The sequence below is a fragment of the Melozone crissalis genome, unplaced genomic scaffold, assembly GCF_028551555.1.
Source record: "Melozone crissalis strain CALT ecotype California unplaced genomic scaffold, PUWL_Pcris_2 ptg000120l_1, whole genome shotgun sequence".
NCBI classification, from domain to species: Eukaryota; Metazoa; Chordata; class Aves; order Passeriformes; family Passerellidae; genus Melozone; species Melozone crissalis.
In genome coordinates this window covers 368355-390207 of record NW_026535896.1, presented here as the reverse complement: position 1 = coordinate 390207, position 21853 = coordinate 368355, and positions in this window count along the sequence as shown.

Genomic DNA, 21853 nt, shown 5'->3' with positions numbered 1-21853 from the left:
TATATAATATAAAATATATTATATAATATAATATATGATATAATAAAATATTTTAGCCTTCTAAGAACATACATAATATATATCTAATATTATATTATGTTATTATGTTATATTATATTACATTACATAACATTACATTACATTATCTAAACTAAAACTATACTAAAGAATAAAGAAAGGATACAGACAGAAGGCTACAAAAAATTATAATGTAAACTTGTGACTGCTTCCAGAGTCCTGACACAGCCTGACTGTGAATGGCCATTAAGTCAAAACAATTCACATGAAACCATTGAAACAATCTCCAGACCACATTCCAAAGCAGCAAAACACAGGAGAGAAAAAAAGGATAATATTGTTTTTCTTTTTTCTCTGAGGCTTCTCATCTTCCCAGGAGAAGAAATCTTGGCAAAGGGATTTTTCCAGAAAATGTGACAGTGACAGGAATTAGAGTGACTCTTATCCCAGGCCATGATCCCTCCCAGCCCTCCCTGATTTTTTGTAACAGGCTGACAAGGATGGGGTCTGGGCTTGGAAAAGGAGGAGATATTTTCATGCAGGGCTGGGCATTGAGGTGCCAGCATGCCATACTAAATAATAAACTGGTTCCTAAAAGTTCTGTGCCCTTTTGGGAGCTGTAGAAAACAGAGAGAATTTATGGAAAAGCCTCCTTGTCACAGACATCTTTTATGAAAAATCCTCTCCTTAGGATTTTTCCTCCTGAGAAGCTGGGAGGCCTCAGGAACAAAATGGAAACAATGGTTATCTGCTGCTGTGGAATGCAACAGGTGCATCTGGGATTGGTCTCATGTGGTTGTTTCCAATTAATGGCCAATCACAGTCAGCTGGCTCGGACAGAGAGCCAAGCCACAAACCTTTGTTATCATTCTTTCCTATTCTATTCTTAGCCAGCCTTCTGAGGAAATCCTTTATTCTATCTTTTTAGTATAGTTTTAATGTAATATATATCATAAAATAATAAATCAAGCCTTCTGAAACATGGAGTCAGATCCTCATCTCTTCCCTCATCCTCAGACCCCTGTGAACACGGTCACACCTCCTTTCCTCCCAAACACAGATTTTCCTTTTTGGGGGATGTCACACCAACGCCATTCCCTGTTTCTCCCCCAGGGTCAGTAAATCCCAAGCCCTGCAGGCCTGGCTCTTACTGTGCTGCTGTGACAGGAGAGCCCCCCCTGTGTCCTGCTGGCTACCACTGCCCTGAGGGATCCTGGACTTACAGCAGCCCTGAGCAGCTGTGAGTACCTGGAGCTTCCAACCCCAATATTGGGAATTGTGCCTGGGATCCAACCTAAACCATATTCTTTGTGCATGCTGCAAAAGCAAAGGGATTTTGTGGCTGCAGTCATGGATTTGGTGACTGGGACTCAGATTTTGGGGACTGGGAGAGGGATTTTTAGTTTCTGCTCAGCTTGGAATTCTCAGGATTTCTGCTGGTCAGAGTGACACCGAGATACGTGCAAGTCTTTTTTCCCAGCCCGGCAGTCAAAGAAGGAGTCAGGATTCCTCATCTGTGGTTTTCAAGGTTGTTTATTATTTATTATCTATAACATTCTTTCTCTGGCCTGCCAAGGCCTGTCCAGCAGGTCAGTCAGAGGCACACTGACCACCCTTAGGTTGGTGTTGTCCTTTATACTAAAAATTACCTGTACATTATTTACCATAACTTCCCAATACCTATCACCTATGTTAGACAGTGAGCTTCCACCTTAAACCAATCCAAAAGTGCCACCATCACCCAGAACACGGAGGCTAGGAAGAAGAAAGAAGGACAGGGCACGCCCAAGCTCCTCCATCTTGGGACCCCAAGTCCCCATTCTAAACCCCTAAAAATTTACTTTTCATGCCGTGACAAACTATTATTCTGTTTAAACTCTCTTGACTTGTAATTCTTCATATAAAGGTGATAATTTGTTCCATGGGTAAAAATCAAAGTCACAGGTGCCTTGGGCTCTGTGCCAAGGTCTCTGAGCCCCCTGGCAGGGGCTGGAGCCATCCAGGACAGCCAGAGAGATGTCCTGGCTTCCAACATGGAATCAGATAATCACTTTTAGTTTTGCCTTGTGTTTTCACTGATCACTGAACGCTGGAATAATTTTCAGATATTCTCTTCCTTTTTCCTGCTCTGTTTTGATTACCAGGTGTGTATTCCCGTTCTACTGCCCCCCGGGCAGTGCCCACCCCGTGCCCTGTGCAGGAGGGCACATGGCCCTGAGCCTGCCTGGCCTGAGGGGCTCAGCTGAGAGATTCTGCAGGGTTTGTGCTGCAGGGACCTTCCGCAGCGAGCCCCTGGTCTCAGAGCCCTGCCAGCCCTGCCCAGCTGGCTTCACCTGCCCACCAGGTAAATTCAGCTGCCACGGGGGGAGTGGGGCACAAAATAGCAGCTTAAATTGGGAGTTTTGAGTTCTCTGTGTGGGCAAAGCTCTCAATGCTCTGCAGTTATGAAAGCCTGGTGTGGGCTGTCACGTGGGTTTGCCACTGGATTTAGCCAGTGGAAGAGCTGGGGGGAAGGAAAAACTGAGATTTATATTTAAATATGAATTAGACTGAAAAAAGCTGCTCTGCACATGTGTGGATTTCTATAGACTCGTGTCTATATATAGAGAGACGTGTGTAGATGGATCACCGGGACACGCAGGCGCTCTCTGCCTCTCTCCCAGCACTTTCTGGGGTCCCTAATGCCACCCATCTTTCTGCAGGCAGCGACAGCTACCACCAGCAGCCTTGTCCCCTTGGCCACTACTGCCCTGCCCTGTCCCCTGCCCCGCTGCCCTGTCCCCCGGGCACCCGCGGGAGCAGCAGCTCTGCCAAGCACCCCGGGGACTGCCAGCCCTGTCCTGCTGGCACCTTCAACCACCTCCCTGCCCAGCCTGCCTGCTTCCCCTGTGGCAGCTCCTCTTCCTCCCAGCCAGGTGAGCTTTTTGGTGTGAGTGTGGAGTTTTCCCCTCTGGTGTTCCTTGATGTGCCACAAGCCCTGGGATCCTCCTGGAGCTGGGGGTGCTGCCCATGCCTAGCTGCTCTTCCGCTGTGCCACCCAGGAGGAGGATTCCAAATCCAAATCCACTCCTACACCCTTACCCAAGGGGATTTACCTCCTTAAAGGAAAGGAGAGCTGAGCAGCTCTATGAATTCTATCATTGCTTTGAAAGCAGTGGAGTTTCACTTTAGGCAGCATTTGGGAAGATTGTGTTAAATCTCGGGGTGCTTTTGAGCCAAAATTGGGCACTGAGGGCATGATAAAGTGGGATAAAGCTGGATGGAAACTGGAAAAGTGATGAATGCTTATTCCTCACTTAATGTATGTGCAGCACTGCCCCAGTGTTTCAAATCAGGTGGATTTGAGGCTGTTGGGGCACAAGAGAGGGGCTTGGCAGCCCTGCCTGGCTGGGTCCTTACCCTGTCCAGAGTTTTAATCTACAAATCAGTGGAGGGCTTGTCAGAACCCTGCTGCCCAATGAGCAGCTGGGCCTTTCTGCATCTCTGGCTGAATGGGTGCTGCAGGAGATGCTCTCACTGTGTTGGTGCAGGCTGGCCCCAGTACTGGGGGAGATGAAACAGGAAAGCCTTATCAATATCATTGTCTGGCAAAAGATTTTGAGAATATGGAAGCTATAAGCAAGATTGAAATGAAAGCAAGCTTTGAGATATTTTAGTTACTAAACAACTGGAAAACAATGGTGTGGCTGGCTGAAGGTAATCCTCTTTTGATTAAACACCACCCTCTGCTTGCAGACAACTCAAAGGGTCAGAGCAAACCCTGCCAGCTGGGCAGAAGGGGCCCAAAGAGGAGTTTTTAGGGTTTAAAATGTAACACAATGATTCTTACAGGCTCTATGTAAATACTACAGGATTTGTATCTTGTAGTAGATTGGTTAGTGAAAATTAGAATATTCAACACAGAAGAAGATTTATTGTATTGTAACAGGAACATCTCTCTCTTACCCTCTCATCCTCTCTCTCTCTCATCTTCTTTACCCCTCTCTCTCCTCTCAGCCCTGCTTTGAGCTGTGCCTGGCAGCTCCCAGCAGGGCCCTGCACCCAGGCCCTTTGCAATAAACCCCAAATTCCAAGCCCTGGCTTCAGAGATCTCTCATCTCCATCCGTCCCGACCATCCTACCCCCCAGCTGCCTGTCCTGTGCCTCAGCTCTGCCCTGGAAAAGGTGCACAGGCTCCAGCAGTGTCACTGAAATGAGCAGTGGGATTTGATAAAGAGTTCTGAGCACAGGAGCTGCTCCTTCCCAGCCAGCACGGTTGTTCCAGGCTGTATTCCCTCTCTAAATCCAACCTCCTCTCCCAGGTGCCACCAGCTGTACCTGCCATGGGCTCAACAGGGCTTTCCAGCAGTCAGATGCCTCCTGCATCTGCCAGGCAGGTTATGTTTACTATGATGAGAGAGGAAAGAAAGACTCTGACAGCAACAGCGACCAGGATTGCCGACCTCAGGTAAAATCGGGCTCCAAACCAAAATTGTTGTGTGACGTGCAGGAAAAGGGGAGTGTTCAGGCCTTAAGCTAAGCCAAGCAAATATTTCAGATGTTTTATTGGCCTTTTGTTGTAGGAGGTTTTCTTTTCCAGGATCTTGTGATGTTAAATTTAAATTCCCAAGGGGATGGAAGTGAAGGATCCTTCCATGCCTGGGCAGTAGGAGCAGCACAGTGTCTCACATGGATGACAGATCCAGGAACTTAAACCTTGTTTAATATCAAGTTCTTCTTTAGAGCTGTCATGGGCAGGAGACACTAAAACCAATCCCTTCTGAACCATGCAGTGAAGATGTGAGCCAAACTCACCCCTCCTGCCCATGCAGAAGATAAGAAAAATAAATCACGTCATCTAAAACCTCAGAGGTCCCAGCTCTAACTCATTCAAAATTCCTTCAAAAATCCCCATAGTGTGCTTTCTTGATGCTTTCCTGGTTGGATTGTCTTTACATGGAGTATTGGGTTGCCTTGATGTGGAATGTTAGATTACCTTGATGTGAAATGTTGGATTGCCTTTATGTGGAATGTTGGATTGCCGTTACATGGAATGTTGGATTGCCTTTATGTGGAATGTTGGATTGCCTTTGTGGGGAATTTTGGACTGACTTTACATGGAGTATTGGATTGCCTTTACATGGAGTATTGGATTGACTTTACATGGAGTATTGGATTGCCCTTATGTGGAATGTTAGATTGCCTTTCTGTGGAAAATTGGGTTACCTTTATGTGAAATGTTGGGTTGCCTTTACGTGGAATGTCTGAAGCGCAGCAGTGGGGACAAGGAGAGCCTTAGGGATGCTGCAGCTCAGCTGAGGCCTGGAAGCTGCAGCCCTGGAGCCCATCTGGGTGTGTTTCCCTGCAGGTGGACGAGCTGTGTGCCCCCGGGCAGGTCCGGCTGGCATCCACGCGCCGCTGCGCCGCCCCCGAGCGCCACGACTGCGCCCCCGCCTGCGGGCCGGCCGGAGGGGAGCTCCACGCACAGCTGGGCATGTGAGCCACCACAGAGCCACCAGAGAACCAGCACAGGACCAGCGCACAACCACCACAGAACCAGCACACAACCACCACAGTGCCACCAGAGAACCACCACAGAGTCACCACAAAACCACCACAGAAACACCACACAACCACCACAGAGCCACCACACAGCCACCAGAGAACCACCATAGAACCACCATAGAACCACCATAGAACCACCACAGAGCCAGCACAGAACCAGCACACAACCACCACAGAACTACGACAGAACCACCACAGAGCCACCACAGAACCACCACAAAACCACCACAGAGCTACCACCTAACCCCCAGGAAGGGACCTTCACCATCACCGAGTCCAACCCAGCACTGTGTTGTGGTTTAGGGCAAATCTGGGAGAAAACTTTTAAAGGTTTTTTTTTTTTCTAGAAAATAAATGTAAGAAAAAGAAAAAAACACAGACTAGGGAATTTCTGTGCTTCGGTGACAGAGTTTGATATGGGAGGAATTTAGGAAAGTGATGCAAAAGCTTTTTGTGTAACTGACAGTCTGTTGAACCACAGGCACCTTTCAGGGAGTTGTAGAGTGATGAGGTCACCCCTGAGTCTCCTTTTCTCCAGGCTAAATCTGGTGTGTCAAAATCATACTCTGATTCTTTCAAGCATTTTCCTGGAGCTGAGCTTTGGGGAGGGGTGTAGTGCTCTGTCACAGGGCTGGAGGTGGTCTCTGCTAACCAAGCACTGCTAGTGGGGTGTCACATTTTTGCCCTGAAGGGAAGGCACGGTGCTGATGAGATGGACAGGGAGTTTGCTCCATCCTTTTCCCCATGGATACAGAGTAGGATCATCCACCCTGTGGGCTGTGACAGACTGGCGGTCTGTTTTAGCTCTTTGCTGAGGGATCAGGACTGACCAAGGATTTGTCCCTTTTTCAGATGTCACTGCAAGCAGTACATCTCTGCTGAGGAGCTCTGTGACCAGCTGTGCCTGCTGAGAGCCCCACGCATCTCCCTGGCCTTTGGCACCCACAGGGAGCTGCTGCTGAGGGTGGACGAGGGCCAAGTGAGGGTAGGTGTGGAAGGAGGGACTGCTGTCTAAATGTGCAGCTCTGGGAGAGCCCAGAAATCACCACAGGGTGAAGGAACTCCTCCAGGGGAGGTTAAGGTTGCTGCATTAAACAGAGAAACAACAATTCCTGAATTATAGGTGAAAAACTCCTTTTACAGCTGCACTGAAGGTTGACCACAAACCGGGGTTTGTTGAATCAGAGTCCTCTCTGCTTTGCACAGGAGGTTTCAAACGTTCTGGGCCCTGATGAGCACCTGCAGAGCAGCCAGAGGGTGCATTTGGTTCTGTTCAGCCCCCAGGGAGTGCTGGGTTTCATTGTCTCCAGCACAGAAGTTCTGGATGCGTTTCTCATGGGTAAGGCTTGAGAGGGAACCCAAATTCCAGCCACACCAAGCCATCCATTTCCTCCCATGGTGGCACTGCCACTGGACAATGGCACAGCCACTTCCTTCCATGCTGGCACAGCCCCTGGACAATGGCACAGCCATTTCCTCCCATGCTGGCACAGAGGAAATTCATTATTAGGTACTCCAAACTATTTAGAAAGCAGGAAAATTCTTGCCCTGTCTGGGAGTAAACAGTGGGGAATTCACTGGCTGGGAAGGGCTCAGATAGAGATTGCAGGATTTTGGATTTCCAAGGAATTAGAAGGAAACTCCGTTTGGAGGCAAATCTGTTGGCAGGTGCATGGATTTGGCTTTGTGAGCTGAAACTGCCCGCAGATACGGAATAAATAATTCTTCCTTGCCAAGGGTCGGGTGTTGTGTGTTGTCATGTGCTGCTCACTTTGCAGGGTTCATTCTGGTTTCTTCTCTTGCCTGTGGCAGGAGATTATTCCTCAGATCAGCTGCTGCAGAAAGGGCCCAGAGCCAAGAGGAGTTCCTCCAGAGAGAACCAGGCCTTGCCCCTCATCCCTAACCCAGTGGTGTGTCTGGAGGCAGGGGACACGATCCTTTTCCAGCTCAGCATCAATTCCCAGGGTGAGTGTGGCTGGGGCTGAGCACATTTGTGTGTCCATACCCATTCAGAGCTGTGGCTCCACGCTGGCCACCCTGCATGGATCCATCCCTGCTCCTCCTGGCTCCCAGAACTGCATTCTGGGCTCTGCCAGGGCCTTACCTGCAGGTTTTCACTTTTTTGTTGGATCTCTGTAGAGTGAGATAAAATTAATCCTGTGTTATACAGCTGTGGTGGTGTTTGCAGGGGTCTCAGGATGAGGGAAGAGACAAGGATCTGACTCCATGTTTAGAAGGCTTGATTTATTATTTTATTATGTATATTATATTAAAACTATACTAAAAAAAATAGGAGAAAGGATTTCATCAGAAGGCTAGCTAAGAATAGAAAAAGAAAGAATGATAACAAAGGTTTGTGTCTCGGACAGAGAGTCCGAGCCAGCTGGGCTGTGATTGGCCATTAATTAGAAACAACCAACATGAGACCAATCACAGATGCACCTGTTGCATTCCGCAGCAGCAGATAACCGTTGTTTCCATTTTGTTCCTGAGGCTTCTCAGCTTCTCAGGAGGAAAAATCATAAGGAAAGGATTTTTCATAAAACATGTCTGTGACAGACAACATAAATCTTTGTGGGGCAGTAATTAAACTCAATTAAATGAGCTGACTGTAGAAATGAGCTGCTATAAAAGCAGTTCCACAGCTCTTTGCCAGCCCAGTGCCAGCTTTCCCAGCTGAGGTGGCTCAGAGCTGCTGTCCCTGTGCTGCCCCATCCCAGAGCGTGCCTCCAGCCATTACCCCGTGTACCAGAAGCAGCATCTCTACAACAACAACCCCGGCTGGGATTTCGGGCCCTTCCGAAGGCTGGACCACCTGATCCAGGAGACCCAGCTCAACATCTCCTGGTAATACCTGCTGTGGGCAACCTGAGAGTGAGTTTTGGACAGAATCAGCAGGTCTTGGGGGTGAAAATGCCAAATTTGCTGTGTTCAACCGTCTTCACAGATGGAGCCTGAAGGAAGCTTGGATCAGCTCCCTGGTCAGAGAGAGAGAAGCTAGATAAGATTTCCCAGAATCAGCCTGGGAAGCTTTAGGGAGAGAAAGAATTCTGAACAATCTGCACCTGCTGTTTTGTAATAAGCTGTTTTGCCCATAAGGTTGTTTACCAAAGGGTGGTTTCTTAATTAGCCTATGGTGTTTTAATTAAAGGACCAATCAGGTCCACCTCTAGTGAAGTAGAGTATAAAATCAATGGGTTTATTAATAAAGGGGAATTAGCCTTGTGTGAATGTCTTGAGAGTCTGTGACATTTATTATCCAGACCTGACCAGTTGTGGTAACCCTTCCTCACTTCTCCCTTCCAGGTTTGCCCATGTGTTCCTGGAGCCTGGCACATTTGTTTTCAGGGACAGCTCCGTTCAGGAACGCTTCCTGATTGTGACAGTGAAGGAGGCCAGCGTGAGCTGTGACCCCAGGGACGGCTCCTTCCAGCCCTCCTCCCTGTTCCAGCTGGCCAGACACGGCATTTTGAAGCAGCAGCAGCATCTGAACCTGGCTCCCAACTGGGCTGCTATCACAGGTCCAGCCAAAGCTCTGAGATACCTTCAACCTCCATTCTCACCCATGACATTTCTTGTCCTCTTTAAAGGTGTTTAAACAAGCATTTTCTTGGGAAATGCCACCAAAGCACTGGTCTGTCAGCTTTAATTCCTTGCTGCTGTGGAGCTTCCCAAATTTCATTTCTGTCTGGCCAAGGGCCTGCCTGTGCAGGAGCTGGGGTGGGGACCAAGGGAAGGAGCAGTTGTGCTCCTCCCCACGCCCTGTTTGAAGAGTTCAGGTAACCCAGAGCTTTGTTTTCCTTGGCTGGGAAGCAGAAAATGACAGTGTATTTCCATGATAAACACAGCTGAAATGAAATCCATCATTCCCAAGCTGACTAAAAGCTAAACACGAGGTCAGGTAAGGTCTGTGCTCCAAGGCAGGTGTGGGTGTGAGAGCTGTGCACACACCAGTCCTTCAGGGGGAGGCCAGGAAACAACAGAAATGAAAGTATGATGTGCAAGCATGATCCTGACTCTATAAAATATATATTATTTATATTTATAGTCATATTTATATTTATCATTATATTCCTATTTATATAATATTTGTATTTGCATTTATGATATATTTTACATACTATATTATCTAATTATATATTATATATTATATGCTATATATTATATGTTATACATTATATGTTATATATTATATATTATATAGAGAGAGCATATAATGTATATAAAGCATAATGTAATATAACATAATAAAATATAATATGTTCTATATATTTTATTATATTTTATATTTTTAAATATATTTAATATATATACAATATATAGATATTTTATATATATAAATACACTCAGTAATATATAATATAATATAATATAATATAATATAATATAATAATATATATTTTATCTATAAAATTTATAAACTAGACCCTTGAATCCTGAAAACACTTCCTAATCCACCTGCCCCAGCTTCTCCCAGAAGAAGCAGAAGTGAAATGAGTAGGAAAGATGCTGAATGTTTTTTTGTGTTTCTCACTTCTTGCCCTCCCTCCTGTCTTCCCCAGCAATCCTCTTCACCCTGGGCTTCCTCGTGCTGGTGCTGACCACCCTGGCCATCGTGTTCCAGCCTGCTGGCCCCAAAATCAGCCCCCTGAAGGGCTGGAAGCCACGCTGGAGGAGCCTGGGGGAGCCACACATCCCACCAGAGTACATCCTCCTTAAGGACAGGTAAATACCAGCCTCCGCAGGCTCCTACAAAAATATCTACCCGGAAATCCATTCTCTGCTTGGAGTCTGATCTTCCTGAGAAGAATGTGATGTTCTTCATGTTCTTTGCCATTTTCCCCAGCCTCAAGTTCTATGAGATGCTTGGTCCTCGTGGATCTGGAGAAGATGCTGGCTCTGGAGAGAAAGGAGCAGTGCCTGGTGCAGGTGAAGGGCTGGGCCAGCCCCAGGTGTTCTCCCATGGGTATTTTTCCCCACTTCCTCCCCATGTTCTTCTCTCAGGTGCAATATTTTGACACCTGCTGATCCAGCATGTCCTGCACTCTCAGGAGGCCACACTTTGCTGTGTGCACTTCCACAGGCACACACACTTCCACCTGGGTTTATTCCAGGGATTTAACCTCTGTCATGGGGATGGGATGGAGATTTTTTCCTGAGGAGCTGTGACAGTGAATCCCCAGCCTTGACAAGCTCTTTAAAACAGCAGCCAGTTCAGGTGACAGGTGAAGAAAATAAAGATTTACAAGTGTTTTCCTTGGCTTCGTCTGCTGGTTGTTCTGTTCCCTGGAGGCACGGCACTCCTCCTGTGCTTTCTGGGAATGAGTGGGAATTTCGGGATGCTGACAGGGAGCAGAGCCCAGCAGATGGCAGCAGGTGTTGATGCTGGGAACAGCTCGGGAGCAGCTCTGCCAGCACCCCGGCAGATTTCTGGACAATTTAGGAGCTGATAGTAACGCTCTGTCATCCTCCCCCTCGCTGGGGAACGAGACCTTCTCTCACATCTCCTGCCTCATCCTCCTCCCCCACAGAACACAAAATTCCCCTGGCCAGGCAGCGAATTGTATGGGAAATAAACTGAAATAACCTCATTTGCAGTGTTTGAGTGTGAGCCTTCTCCTGGTGTTTCAGAGCACAGCTTCACCCCCAGGCTCCTGGAGGATTTCAGTGTCCGGACCCTCTATGACAAGCTGGAGGATCAGAATTTGCACTTGGCCTCTCAGCTGGCAAAGCACAGGATGGACGTTCTGGTGTTCCACAGGGGGATCAGCCAGAGGATCCAGAGCCTCATGGTCAGTGGGGAGAGGCATTCGAGGGAAGGGAGCCTTGGAACCATGAAAATCTTAAGATAAATTGTTGCCTGAAGGGAAAGTTCATCCAAGGCTGGGTATTACTCCTTTCAGTAGTTTACTTTGGTATAAAATAAATTTTTATATGGTTTTTATATGGTTTTATTGATGCCTCAAGCTTTAGCTTTTATACTTTTCAGGTTCTGTGCTGCTTTAGTGTGTGGGTCTGGGTTCACATCAGGGGATGGTGAGCTCTGTGCACAGAGCAGGGAGACAAAACAATTCCTGCTCCAGCTGGGCACCAAGGACAAATGATCCCAATCTCAGCCCAGGAGCACAAACACCGTGGGCTGGAGAGAGAAAAACAAGCAGGGTGGGACTGCCTGGGCTAAAGCTGGAATGGGACAATGAACTGCAAGGTGCAAATGGAGCAGAACTTAAAAAAGAGAGAGACCTCGTGACCTCATGTCCATTCTGGGACCATTTTGGTTCATCTTGGGTTCATTTTGTGACCATTTTGGTTCATCTTGGGTGCAGCCCTGGTGGGCTCTTGTGCTGCCCAAAGTGCATCCATTGAGGCCTTTTAATAAATTCCTACTTTATTCTTCAACTTTCTCTAGCCACTGTTCTAACTCAGTCTGCTCAAGGCATCAATATTGAGGGGCTGAATGTGGATTTCGGGATTTGCAGAATATAACACTGCTGCTTTCTGTGAACAGGACATGGTGCAAGCTGTGGACTGGGAAACCCTGAAAACCTCCAGGCAAAGGATTTGTGGGCAGCAAGCTGCAGAGCAGAGCCAGGCAGCACTGGGTGCTGAGCTGAAGGATGGACAGTGGAAAAACAACTTCCAGCCAGGTGAGAGGAACAGGGTGCAGAGCCAGGGACAGGCACAGCATGAGGGCAGCAGCAGCACAGAAAGGAAATGCTAAAAAAGACCTGACTCATCCACGTGAGAGAGCCCAGAAATTGTTCTGTAAGAGCTGACAGCCTGTCTGCACCTGAGCTCAGTGAGAGGAGAGGGTCTGGCAGCTCAGGGAAGGGTGTGATGCCTCAGGTTTTAGCTGTTATGTTTTTCAGATTCTGTGCTGCTTTAGTGTGTGGGTCTGGGTTCACATCAGGGGATGGTGAGCTCTGTGCACAGAGCAGGGAGACAAAACAATTCCTGCTCCAGCTGGGCACCAAGGACAAATGATCCCAATCTCAGCCCAGGAGCACAAACACCGTGGGCTGGAGAGAGAAAAACAAGCAGGGTGGGACTGCAGGGGCTAAAGATGGAATTGGATGATGACCCAAGATGCAAATGGAGCAGAACTTGTAAAAGTGAGAGACCTCATGACCTCATGTTCATTTTGTGACCATTTTGGTTCATCTTGGGTGCAGCCCTGGCTGGGCTCTTGTGCTGCCCAAGGTGTATCCATTGAGGCCTTTCAATAAATTCCCGCTTTATTCTTTAAATCTTCTCAGCCTCTGTTCTAGGCCAGCCTTTTCAAGGCATCAGTTGAGCACAGAGCTATTTGGAAATGTTGTACAAAATGAGGCTCCTGAGAAATTTCCAAAGAAAGGCTCCTGCTCTTGGTGCTGTTCTGGATTTAATCACGGTTTTCCAGGTGGTTCTGGGAAATCTCATTGAAATGATTTGGGTTCCTCAGGTTCCCCATGGCAAGAGGTGACAGAGTTGATGAGAGCTGTGGAAGCTCTGCTTGGGAGCCCTCCTGAGAGGTCCAGAGCTGCCAATCCAGAGCAGGAGCCCAAGATCCAAGCAGAGGCTGCAGTGGGAGCTGTGCCCCCCCTGCCCAGCCTGGCCACTGAAAAGAAACCACAAGGGCAGGTGAGCTGCAGTGTCTGGGTTTGGGCCATTTCTCACCTTCCTGGGAGTTTTTATATTTCCTTAACTTCTGAGCCCTTTTTATCCCACAGGATCCTGAGTTGGCTCAGCTCTGGGAGCTGTTCAGCAGGAAAGATGCTTTTTCCAGCCTGCCTGGGCATGAAGAGCGTGGTAAGGGCAGTGCCCCAGCTGTGGGGTGCTTTCAGGAACTGATTCTGTGCTAAAAGGGTAAAAGGGGGTGTCCATGTTTGCTAACACAGCAAATGCAGAATTACTTTTCTCCATTTATTCTATTTTTACTTTCACATAATTTATTTTTGCTGAGGTGCCAGCTCAGGGCAGCCACTTCTGCCTCCTCTATCCCTCTGTAGAGAGAGGTCAAGGAGTTTCCATCCCTTTACATCCTTCTCTGCAGGAGAAAAGTCAAGAAATTTCCATCCCTACAGACCCTTCACACCTTTATATTTAGTGACTACCTGTAGGGAAGAGTCTGCATGTCATTATAATAATTAAATGCTAATTTGAGGAGGCCAGGCAGATTCTACACCATCATTTTGTGATCCTCTCAGCATTCCCTCTGCCCAGGACAACATTTCATTCTTGCAACCATGGACAGCCTCTTTAGGCTTGAAAATGCCCCAATTGGTTGCAGGTTCAGATCTCCCCTTGGCTTATCTGACTGAGCTGGAGGTGGAGGGTCTGGTGGCAGCTCCCCCCCTTGCCAAGACCCTGTGTGAGATCAAGGAAGCTTTGGTGAACCTGCAGCAACCCTCAGCCCTTGGCAATTCAGGTAATTCAGCTGGTTTTTGTTCATGGGTGCTGGTTTAGAGCAGTAAATAAAGTGTGACCGTGTTCACAGGGGTCTGAGGATGAGGGAAGAGACGAGGATCTGACTCCGTGTTTCAGAAGGCTTGGTTTATTATTTTATGATATCTATTATATTAAAACTATACTAAAAGAATAGAAGAAAGGATTTCATCAGAAGAATAGAAAAAGAAGGAATAGATAACAAAGGCTTGTGGCTCAGACTCTCTGTCTGAGCCATCTGGGCTGTGATTGGCCATTAATTAGAAACAACCACATGAGACCAATCACAGATGCACCTGTTGCATTCCACAGCAGCAGATAATCAATGTTTCCATTTTGTTCCTGAGGCCTCCCAGCTTCTCAGGAGGAAAAATCCTAAGGAAAGGATTTTCCATAAAAGATGTCTGTGACAATAAAGCAGGAGTTAAATTAAGCAGGATTTCTTCTGAGCTGAACATTTTCCTCCAGCAGCTGCTGAATTTTTTATGCTGTGACACTCAGAGTTTGAAATTAATAACAGTGTGGGGTTGGTGTAATTATAGGAGCATCATTTGCATTATTTTGAAATTCAGATGCAGCAAATTTGCAAAGTCCTGAAGTTGATCCTGCAGGTCCTGCCCTGGGTTATTCCCTTGCATTTGGCTGTAGTGATGACTGTGGGTATCCACTGAATTTCTAGTCTACTTTTATTCTGAATTTCTCTATCAGACAGCAAACACCAAGCCAGCCTGGGGAGCTCAGGCCTCTTCTGATGGATGCCTGGGATGGAGCCCTGCATCTGGAATAAAGAGGAGCTGCACTCTCAGGGCATTGAAGGGACAGGAGCAGGAGGATTTCATGTTCTGCACAGTAAAAAAGCCACCAACTCATTCCTGGAGCAGCTGAGCTTATCCTGGGCCATGGATGAGGTTGGGCTGGGGAGGGAGGGGATGTCTGGGACAGAGCAGCTTTACCTGAGTATCAGAACAGACACAAATTTAATTAAGGATGTATTTGGTCAAACATGTGATGAGGAATCCATATTCTTTTTGCTTAACCTTGAAATATTTTCACATTTGCTGTGGATTATCAGTAATTTGTAGGCTGGAGAGGGAGGGTGAAGTTCTTGGTGTCGCTGATTTTGTGTTTTTTGTTGTTAAGTCAATAAAAAATAAACAGAAGACGCATGTGCCATCAGAGTCTCGTTTTACCAACGTGTTCTGTGCAGCCTTTCTGATCTCTGATGTGAAGGATATTTGTGAGTTTTCCAAGCATTTTAGAACCATCCTTTTAAGCCTTGCCCAGCACCCCTACGTGGTCTGTGCATGTCTTAAATACACTCAGTAAGTTCTGCTGGCAAAGACCTCAAAGGTCTCTACAAATCTGATTTTCCTGAGCCAAGATGCACTGAAACTATTCCTGCAGAGAGAGCTGCTGGTGTCCAGTGCTGTGAGCCTGATTTTAATGTTTCAATATCCCTCCTGCCATTCTGCAGGTCACTGTGGTTGCCTGTTGGGGAATGTGGCATTGAAAAAACCCATCCTTTCTTTATTTTTTATGTTTTCAGGATTGTTTTCATAAAAATCCTCCATGGAGGTAAGAATCTCTCTGACACTCAAGGGAAACCTGGTCCCCAAGAGGTGACAAAGTTATCTCTGGGCCTTGTGGCTCCAGATCCTATTTGTAAAAGGCAGGGTGGAAGGCAGCTGTAAATAAAAGAAATCAAATTTTTATTGTAGCAATATTTCCATGAGTAAATTTGTTTGGTTTAAACCAAACCAAAGATACCCATGGGGAATTTTGCTCTAAGTGTTTTTCCCCCAATCTTGTTTCCTTAACTTCAGTTGTAAGCAAAAAAAATCAGTTTCAAAATATTTTGGGTCTTTTTTTCCCCCCACAAACCCAAAGGATATCAATGCAAAGACCAGAGTTTATTTTAACAGTTCATTGGCAAGATCTAATAAAAAGAGGAGTGGTGCAACCACGGGGTTTATTGCATTTTGAAGTATTTGCTGCTGACTGCTCATTTTCCAGGGTGCTGTGGGAGCTCCTGAGAGCCCAGCACAGTCTGGAGTAGCAGTGAAGTATCAGGAGAGCTCCCTGGAACTGCTGATAAGGGACATGGAGTGCAGGGTCAATTAATTGGGCATTTGGAGAGGGGTCACGGGTTTCCCTTGTGTTTCTTTGAGTTGTGCCTCTCTTGACAGAGGATGAAAATGCATTTTCAACATCCTCTGCAAAGTTCAGCCTCTCCTGGAGAGCATCAGGTGCTGCTGTGAGGTTCTCGGTTCCCTGGGGTGTGAAATGAGCTGCTGCTGATTTTTTATCCTTCAGTCTGAAGGTTTTGTCCCACCTGCCAGGGTGTTACCCCTGCCACAGGGTGCTCCTGGTGCTGCTTGTGACGCTCAGACTGCCCCTGGGTGTAGCCATGATATTTTCTGAAAAATCTTTTCCTTTGGATTTTTCCTCCTGAGAAGCTGGGAGGCCTCAGGAACAAAATGTAAACAATGGTTATCTGCTGCTGTGGAATGCAACAGGTGCATCTGAGATTGGTCTCATGTGGTTGTTTCTAACTAATGGCCAATCACAGCCCAGCTGGCTCGGACTCTCTGTCCGAGCCACAAGCCTTTGTTATCATTCTTTCCTTTTCTATTCTTAGCCAGCCTTCTGATGAAATCCTTTCTTCTATTCTTTTAGTATAGTTTTAATAAAATATATATCATAAAATAATAAATCAAGCCTTCTGAAACATGGAGTCAACATTCTCTTCCCTCATCCTAAGACCCCTTCAAACACCATCACACCTGGGTATTCCAGATAAAGAGTTTTAAATGCTGTGAGAAGAGAAAGCTTGGAACTGACCTTGGGGCCTGGTTGGTTCATTCTGTGGTGATACCCTGAATTTGTTGGGTAGAACCCTGAGACAGCCAATGTCTCAATTCTGAGATCATGGTTCTTGGGGAAGATGAAACAGGAAAGCCTTATCAATATGATTGCCTGGCAAAAGATTTTGAGAATATGGAAACTATAAGGGAGATTGAAATGAAAGCAAGCTTTGAGATACCTCAGTTACTGAACAACTGGAAAACAATGGTGTGGCTGCTGAAGGTGATCCCCTTTTGATAGAACACCACCCTCTGCTTGCAGACAGGCCCAAGGGTCAGAGCAGACCCTGCCAGCTTGGCAGAAGGGGCCCAAAGAGGAGTTTTGAGGGTTTAAAATGTAACACAGGATGGTGATGTAATGATTCTTATAGGCTGTGTGTAAATGCTGTAAGATTTGTATATTGTACTAGATCGGTGAGTGAAAATTAGAGTATTCAGCACAGAAGAAGATTTATTGTATTGTGATATCACTGGCTGGGGTCTCTGTACAAATCACAAACAGGACAGGACTGCTGGGAACGTGCATTGAGCTGTTTTATTTTCCAGCATCAGCCTCATTACATGGTTATGACAATGGGAAGATGCCACCAGCTCACATTCTCAGCAGCAGACAAAGAACTTAAATTTACAACTTACTTTATAAATTTTTTGACCAATCACACAAAGCAAAAGCACATTGACAGTAATTCCATCCAACCACTATAAGCACACATAACTTTGGTTAAAACAATGCTTGCTTATTTAGAATACAATACCTGCTTGTGGGCCTTAAAACACAATGCACAGAGCTCCATAATTAAGCTTCAAACTTCCTAATATCTCGCTAGATATACTTTTCTACAGCTTAAGGAGTTATTCTAGGCAAGCATTAATACACAGACCATTGTTCTATTTGTCTATACTTTTCTACTTTTTACATAATTTTTCTGCTGACCTATCCCATGGCTGCTGCTTAGCTCTACTCACAGTTCTGCTGTGTCTGAGGCCTGCCTTGTGCAGCTTTAGCAAAACCCTCTGATTTTGTGGATTCCCACATTGTAATGGGAACTTCGCTCTCTTTTTCCTCTTGCTTTTATTCTTCTCTCTCTCTCTCTCTCTTTGGGGCTCCTCTTTGGGGCTGCTCTGAGCTGTGGCTGGCAGCTCCCAGCAGGGCCCTGCGCCCAGGACCTTTGCAATAAACCACAAGTTCCAAGACCAGAAGAAGATTTATTGTATTGTAATGGGAATCTTGCCCTCTGATCCTCTCTTTTACTCTCTCATTTTCTCTTTACCACACTCCTGCCTTCTCTCTCTTTACCTCTCTCTTTACTTCTCTCAGTCCTGCTCCAAGCTGCAGCTGGCAGTTCCAAGCTGGGCCCTGCACCCACATCCTTTGCAATAAACTCCAAATTCCATGACCAGAAGAAGATTTATTGTATTGTAACGGGAACCTCACTCTCTTCATCTCTCTGTCCCTCTCTCAGGCCTGCTCTGAGCTGTTGCTGGCAGCTCCCAACAGGGCCCTGCACCCAGGCCCTTTCCAATAAACTCCAAATTCCAAGCCCTGGTTTCAGAGATCTCTCATCCCAACCATCCTACCCTCCCTGTCTCCTACAATGGTCTCATTGACCCAGTGCAGCACGAAACCAGTCTGGAGGCAGGAATATAATGATAAATGATAATAAACGATGCTCACAGACACAGGGCCTGGCTGGTGAATCACATCCTGGCACAAGGACGAGCTGCAGCCCTGAGCTGACTCATCTTTCACACAGTAACTCTATTTCTGGCACTGTTGAAGTCCTCAATTAACAGGTTCATAGTGTTTTTATCTTTTACTCCACCTGCTTCTCTAATTCACTTTATAACCCCTGAGATAGCTCCAATTTTCATGTGATGGACCCTGGCCCAGCACTCACAGACCTGTTGATTCACTGGTCCTGCTGATTTGCTGTGCTGAGCACCTGGATATCTACCACAATTAGAAACGTGTGCAAAACTGTAAAATCTATAGATAAACATTTCTTCCTCAAGGCTTTTCCTGAGCAAATATAAAAGGCTATAAAATCTAATTATCAAGGGCAGAGATTTTCTCTCTACACCACCCAGGGGTTCATTGATCTCAGAAATACTCACAAGCAATTTTAAAGTTGCAGCACTTGATTTTATGCAGGTTTTTTTGTTGCTATAAATATTTAGAATTGAACAAAAACAGATCCAAAATGTATTTTTTCACTGTGGTACCCAAAGGGCTGTTGGGATTTCCCAGTAAGATTCATGTGCTGGTGGCCATGGAGTGAGAATTCCCTGTGTTTATGTGAAAACTACATGACAACCTTGGATGATTTTAGCTGTTCATGTCCTCGGAAAGTGGTGCCCATATTTTGTACAAGGAGAAGAAATTAAGCAGGACAAAATCTTGTGCTAAAATAAATCAGGTTTCCAGACCAGTCATTAGAAGGACTAGAAGAAACACAAACTAAGGAAGGAGAAACTTGGTTTTCCTTGTTGCCTTGTGCTGTTTGGGAGCATTAGACCCTGAAAAAGAGAGACCTAGAAATTCCACTTTTATCCACCACAAGCAACAGGCCTCGACTCCCAATCTCCCCCTCACCCATCTGCCAGCCAGTGCAATTTCTGACAAACCAAAGCCCAAAAATACCTCCCAATCTGCCCTGCTCCCTGGGAGGAATCTGCTGCAGCCATCCCTTCTCCAGAACCACAGAGCAAACAGCCCTTCCTGCCATCCTTCCCAACCCACCCCTCTGGGAGCCAGACGGGCAGAAAAGCTGCCAATAAACCCATTTCTTGGCGAGGCAAACACAGATAAGGCTCAGAAGGTTCTCCTTGTGCCCAGCTCTTCCTGAATTCCCCTGCAGAGCCCAAAGTGTTGGGCTGACCTTTGCCAGCGGCGCCAGGGAGGTGCGAGCTGATAACGGGGCTGTGGTCAACAAGGAAACCAACGTATGATGTGTGGGTCAAAGGCCTCCAGGAACCCAGGTCAGGCCCTGTTGGGAAGGATGAAAGTTTGACAGGAGAGTCTCACAGATATGTGTGCTTAGCAGAAAAATTTTTAAATGTGGAGTCTGATGAAGGAATAAAGATGTGTTGGAACTCAGTCCTTCCCTCTGGGTGTCCAGAGTTGCCGAGGACCCCATCAGAACACCTGGGGATTTGATTTTGACCCTTGGAGCAAGTTGCCAGCTTTGTATGAGGACATGAAAGTCACACAGGTTTGAATGGTGTAATAACAAAATAATCACAGGGTGAAAATTTGGATTTTAGGATTTTTGGAATTGGGGTTATGGGGACAAGATGGAGGAACTTGGGCGTGTCCAGCCTTTCTTCTTCTTCTTCTTCTTGTTCTCCATTTTCTGCAGTGATGTTGGCACTTTGGGATTGGTTTAGAGTAGAAGTGCACTGTCTAACATAGGTGATAGGTATTAGGAATTAAGTGTAAATGTGTTATAGTATAGTAGTATACTATAGTAGTTTGTAGTTTGTAGTATAAAAGGACAACACCACCTCGGGGGCGGTCAGAGTGCCTGTGGCTGCCCTGCTGAGCAGATCTCAGCTGGGCAGAAAGAAAATTTTATAGATAAGAATTAATAAACAACCTCAAGACCGAAAAGTGAAAAGTCCAGACTCGTTCTTCAGTTGCGTGGGCTGAAACAGAGTCATCCTGCACATCTCAGGGCAGCAATTATCAACAGCAAACCGAGAGAGATGGAAGCAAGTTTTGATATAGAAGAAAAGAATTGCTGGGCCAGTCTTACTGGATAACCAAGGAGGCAAATGGTGTGTTAGTTAGAAGGGGATTTTATGGCTTAGAGCAAAGGATAAACCCACCCCAAACAAGAAGATGTTTTTACCAAGCAGGAAGAGAGCACAGGCAAACAAGTCAGCAAAGTTGCCAGCAGAAAAAAGGTCTCAGAATTTTCCACTGCAAGAAAACTGAAAAACAACTCCTAGCTTCAACTGTAATGAGCAGGATGCTTCCCAGACCCAAGCTGGCACCAGTGCCAACTCGGGCTGCTTTCAGAGTCCCAAGTGTCTCCTGCAATCTGCCATCAGGAACCTGGATGGTGAGTTTTAGTTCCCAGGGAGAAGGGCCGTCATTGGTGTTCAGGGGCCCGTGGCCCTGAGAGGGCGGCCGCCTCCTGAATTCCCAAATGGCGCCGGGTGCCTCTCAGCCCCAAGCTGCCTCCACCTCCAGCTTGGGTGCTGTCTCACAGCTGGGGACTTGGAAGGGCAATATGGGCTTAGCTCAGGGGCAGCTGTGCCTGGCCTGGATCAGGGGTGAAGCAGTCAGCAGAGCAGCACATGGAGCTCCACAATTCTCCTCTGGTGGTTGGCAGGAGCACTCTCTGCCCTGCAAGGTTTGCATCCCTCATCACCACAGCAGGAGGCTCTCCAGCTTTTATGGATAAGAGAATTAGGACCTGGAGGAATTCTACAACTGACATACAGGCAGCCTGTGGCAGATCCCAGAGCTTTATTCCAGCCCCTCCTAGGACTCAGCAGTTTAATTATGTCTGCTTCCTTTCAGAGTTTATTTTCTGCCCTGTAGCCAAAGGAGGGTTACGTGCTCATTAAACAGTCCTTGACCTCTTTCCTAGGCTAATAATTTTAAATTTAAGATGTAAATGTTATTGGATCCAGATTTAGTCCATCAGCAAATGTCTCCCATCAATGATTTACCACCCTAAGGAGCTTTCCTGCAGCATATTTACCTGTGTAGGTCAGCAGTAAGAATGAGGAAAACTTTGCAGTGTCATAAATCCTTTGCTTACCTTGGCTTTTTCACCTGCTCTTAGCAAACTGCAGCTTCAAACCCCTCAGAAATAAAGTGTTTGGGAAGGGAATCACTTCTTTTGGGTTTTATTATTTTGTGATCCTTTTTTTAACTTTCTACCTTCTGCACTGGAAATTTGAGACTGGCTTGAGGAGAGCCTGCACTCAAGGAGAAATTCACCTTGTGGAGGGGTTTAACCCCAGAACAAGCTGGACCCAGCAGCTCCTTC